This window comes from Trachurus japonicus, chromosome 1 (assembly GCF_045865225.1).
Source record: "Trachurus japonicus isolate A0001 chromosome 1, Traja_1.0".
Classification (NCBI taxonomy): Eukaryota; Metazoa; Chordata; class Actinopteri; order Carangiformes; family Carangidae; genus Trachurus; species Trachurus japonicus.
The window spans coordinates 22,345,420-22,351,041 of NC_140907.1; positions in this window are offsets into that span (position 1 = coordinate 22,345,420).

Genomic DNA, 5,622 nt, shown 5'->3' on the forward strand with positions numbered 1-5,622 from the left:
GGTGTTGCTGTAGTTAGTGAAGATATTGTCCTGGATTAACATCTGCCTACATCTAAAAGTATTGATTATTGTATAAAATGTATTTGATTAGCAGGGGCCGTAAAGATCTTGCCCACTACTGTATGTCCTCAAATCGCAGATTTTACAGGTGCTGATTTTAATCTTCTCACCTTTTGTAAGTTAATAGCAACCTGTATTGTACATTTCACTCTCACAGTTATTTTCTCCAAATGCAATCATGTCTTGCAGCCATTTGAACTGCAAAACACTTGTCAGATACGGCACCAGCGGCTTACAGCAGGATATTTCTTTGTGGGTCCTTGACATCACAAAGTTTGAGAACACTCTGTATCGGTGTGTTTATGTGAGTCATAGTGAGGGTCATAACTCTTGCAGCTAATCATACATTGAGTTGCTGTGTGGTGACAGAAAAGAGAGGAAAATAGAAACAAGGCTACACAACTACAATCAGCTTTAAGTGCTTTCTGCTCCAGCTGATGTTTTTGGTCCCATGTGTCGCAGCCTGGGGATGTTTTCTGCACCAGTGACTTAAAAATGGTTTAGCAAGGAGTGTTTACAGCAACTAATATTTGCTTTTGTCACCCACATTATTACTTCAATATCTTTTTTTTCCCTACAAAACATATTGTCCACCAACTTCAGTCTTGAATGATCTTGACTGGATGGTTTTGGGTGTCACTGAACTCAGCTAAGCCTGAGTATGGAGAACATATAGTGCCTGCAAGTAAGAGTTGTCACTGCATTCTGTGAGAAGCAGCCAAGAATAGTTTGTGTGATTTGTGTCTCTGTTGCCAGATTGAGATCACGTCAGCACACAAGGATGTCAACTGGTCCTCTGTGATGATATCATGCAGTGTCTGGATGAGTGTGTGTTATTTTAGGAGAATGCACACTTATACTCTCTGGGAATAGTTAACCAAACGGGAGAACTTAAATAAAGGAAGTCAGTAAACCTCAGCTGCTGAAAGCTTTCATGCAGCCTATCAATGTCTGGATTAGGGTGGAACACGCTAAATGCCTCTTTTGCCTAAATTTAGTGTAGCCACAGCAACGACCAGAAAGTGTGTGTGTGTGTGTGTGTGTGTGTGTGTGTGTGTGTGTGTGTGTGTGTGTAGAGAGAGAGAGAGACAGAGAGAGAGAGAGGCAGGATTCCCAGAAATCCCATTTAGGAACTCAAGCACCACTTACTGGTGAGAGAGGAGTAGTACACTAGGTGCGGGCTGCCATTTGCAACCACTGTGTCTGTGCATCATTGACTTCCACACAGCATTACCAACCAACTGAAATGAATTAGTCAATGTTTCCCACATGGCAACATTTACCACTGATAAACAGTAACAGCTGTCTCTATTGTTCTTGGTACTTATCATCAATTGAAACTGGACTAAGTACACATCTTCAGTTTTACTATGCAACACAAAACAAAGGGAAATCAGGTTTATACGAGAAACAAGCTGCCTGTAAAACACACAGGCACTGTTTGTAAAAAAAAAAAAAAGAAAGAAACTTTTGTTAGGCACTGTTTGTTTTTTTGACATTAATTGTGCAGTAGGAGATACAAACATTATCACACACAGCTTTCAACAACTGGTTTATAAATTAGAACAAGTGAAAAAGTCTTCCTCTTCATAAACATGACACAACTACAGTTTCCAACATAACACAATACAAATACAGCAAAACTATATGTAACGTATCTAACGTATCATCACCTTTTTATTGTTGTGTCCTGTATCAGAGTAGGCAAACGCCTGATTAAATAAAATACAGTCAGTAAAGTCATATGTTTAACGATATACTCCACAGTCCTTTCAGTACAGTGATGGAGGCTATAATGTTAAAACTCTGACTCAATATTGAAATTGCCATTAAAGTGCCGAGCTCTTTTTGTCCTGTTGTTTTTCATGAATTCATTTAGTCCACTCAACTTCCTTCTCAGCAAGTACGCAGAAAATTAACGTGTCAAATGGGCCATAATTCATCACACTTCTGTAACTGTCAAATTATTCATACCAGATGTCAACATTTTCCTCACTAATTTCCTCTGTAAAACTTGTAGGAGATCATAGACACAGTGCGTTCTCTGTGACCCATGAGTGTAGAAAAGCTCATGATGCAGTCATTTCATCACTATACGTGATGTTGCTGCTGTTTTACATTAAAACTGTCACAAAACTCTTATTGTGAAAATACTCAAACTGTATGAACAATAAATGCAATATTGCTCCCTTAAAAAAAAAATCCACTTATTAATCAGTTGCGATCTCCACTGTTTGTGATACACAAGGTATGCATTGTAAATTATTATAATATTATGAATATACATAAACATATCCGATTTGTTAAACATTTGGCTGCTTTGATTCCTACAGTGCCGAAACCAATCCTGCCAGCACTAATTCATTCAGCAGTGTTTTAAGAAGCCAGAAGCACCTGCCTCTACCTTATGTCTCCAAGCTGCTCTATATACATTAATGTATCCAGGACTTGCCCTATTAACAACAAGGAGGTATAGTCTGATGAGATAGAGAGTCTCCACGCCAAGAGTAGAGACCAAGATCAATTGATTATTATGGTGTCTGATGCCAAAATAACTCTTTATATTGTTAATTTGGAACCTAATTGTACAACAATGGTTATGATCAAGCCTACTTTGGTGACACCAAGAGTGCTCTCCACCGATGCTAAGTGAAACATGTACAGCAGTGTAAGAGGCGATTTTTTTAAATAAACCTTTTAACATTTAAATTAGCTAGAGAATAAGGCAGGTTCAGATGTATTTTTTGTGTTTTTCAGAACATGCTGTCCACTATATCCTTGCGCTTCGCAGTAACAGCTGACACCTTCAGGCTGTTTCTGAAAAATAACCCCTTTCATCATTTAAAAAGTAAAAAAAAAAAAAAAACCCAAACCTGTTACATCAATCTCTACCCCTCTACGCCCTCTACATGCTGCACTCATCCAGTCATGACAGGGAAAGACTGACACACAAAAGCTTAAAAACGCTCTCCCTCGGGAGATTTTGATAGGATGAATATGATGCTGGGCCGTTTTCTCGTTCTCACGTCAAAAACCATGGCAAATTTAGACCGAACACCTTTATCCATCCCTCCTTATTCATATTTATGAGAAGTGACTGACAAACTCATTGTTGGGTAATTACAGTGTGGTGAACCTTCATTGTCTTTAGATTGGTAGAGACTGAGACATGCTGTGCTTTGGCTTGCTGCACTAATGCAAACCTCTTCCATGTAGATATTATTAGTCACTGTTTGCTTAGCAACCACAACACATGTCTGACATTTTTGTACAATGAAAACGTTTTGCCTGGAGTTTATTTTATTTTGGCTGAGCAGATGTAAAAAGGTGATAAAGGAAGAGAGAACTGAGAAGACAGAGGGTAAATCTCTTATTATTCTTGTTACTATTATTACTATTAGGCACAACACGATAAAGTATGTTGAGGTCATTTATGTCTTCAAGATGTCAACATCAAATGTGAAATTAATGAGCAGACAATACAGTAGCAGCTCACACGTTTTATTCAGCATGAAGATTTCATTTTGGGGTCATTACTTAACCCCCTCCCAAGGTACGTTATTATTATGTTCTCAAAGGAAATGAGCTTTCTATCTGACCTTGAGGTTAATTTGAATCAATAGGTCATATTAGACTTAAGAAGCCACACATCAATAGGCCATGGCTGCATGTTAGAGTAACAGTATCTCAGCTACGCAGTGAAATCTTTGGACAGCAGGGGGCACCAGTTATATGCCAAGATTAAGTGATGAACATCACAACAGAAATATCAATATTTAGTTATCAGGACAAGGTCAAACAAAGTGTTTCAGTGCATGTAATTGTTAGTGCAGACATTGTGTCTTTACGGGTGATTATTTCCTTGTTAGCGGGCTATTGTTTGCATTTTTCTAATTTCTAAAATCAAGGAAATATATTGCTCACAGATGAATACATGGATTCCTGCATATGCATAAATAAATGGTATTCTGTATTCATCCTGTACACTGAGGATTTATCTTTCACAGATCAATATGGTCACTGATCAGACACCACACACACTGCAAAATGACAGCCAGTCTGGTTCCCTCAGAGCACGAGGACTTCTTGTTATATCAGTAAGTCAAAGGGGCTTTCGCCATCTGTTAACACTCAGGATAACACAATGGAACGACATACAAGCCCGTGGGAGCCCAACCAATATCAATATATCACCTCAAGTGCCAATTATACTCATTAAAAGGATAAAATGTGAAAATGTGAAACTGCCTGGTTAGCAGCTTGAAAATCATTAACACATTCACTTCACGACAATGCAACTCCACTGTAAGTGTACAGTAGCTTATCGAGCAGCCCGGCTATGAAAGTGAGTGTGAACAACACTCTGGCTCAAGGGGTCACACAGTGGGTAAACATGAAACATTTGGAAATCACTTTAAGAATCCTTCAAGTGATTTGTAAACCAAACAGTGTATCTGTTATTTAGCGACGGCGCTCTGCAAAAATTATTATGCCTACAAAGCCAGGTGCTGAGTAAATTATTATCTAATTTCTACGCTGATACAAATGCATGTTTTGAATTTAATTAACGGAATTAAATAAAGGCAATTGTGCAGCCAAACATGAGCAAATCAAATTTACAAGGTAGGGTTTTCGTTCTGTGACCGTGATTAAGCAGACAGGAAAAACCTTCTGATGCATCTACCTGCAAATACTGTACTCATCATAGAAAATGCATGCGTTCTCGCCATTTCATACAATGCCAACAGGTATTTTATATTTCTAATCACTTTTTTTTTTACTTTGACATTAAAAGGCATTTTCTGAGAGAAAAATCAAATCTACGTTGTTTAAAAAAGATAATGAAGCATGAAAACTTCAAGTGGGGTGAACACTGTACTGTTGTACGTCTCACATACAGTGACTAACAGTGTTTCCGCAGGATATCCAACAAATGCTACATGTCCTCTGGGAGAAAAACAAAACAGGAAAACAGGATCCATTTAAAATGATTCATCATTTGTGAAAATTGCCATAACATTGCAATTTTAATTATTGCATTATAGGACTGATCTGTACATATTTGTACAACAAGACATATGTGGAGGACATTAATCTTGAAAATTCAGATGTAATGATAGACAGGAGTCTTTTGTGTTGCACACAGTGGTGTGTATGTAAAGCCACTGTTGATGATTTCTGAATGGAAACGGATCTTGCTGACTGCAAACACATTAACGTCCCAAATATAGTAATGGGTCTTATAGCAAAACCCCGTGTATCACAATGACAATGATTATCCAGATCTCTGCATTCTTAGCTTGAGCCATGGATGTTGCCATAGTAACACGAGTATGTCTTATCAAGTACAGCCCTTGTGATTTTTCACTGCAACTTATTTAGGCTGTTCACTGTAGGTATGACAACAGGCTATTGAGTTGTTGCATTCATTTCCATGTTAATAGAGTTAACAGCCATTGTGTGTTAGCTTAACCTTTGATCTTGCCTTGTCAAATTGTTGTCAGCTAATATTAAATTAGGCTAGTAATAGAGGCTTGTTATGTAAATTATGTAAAATGCTTT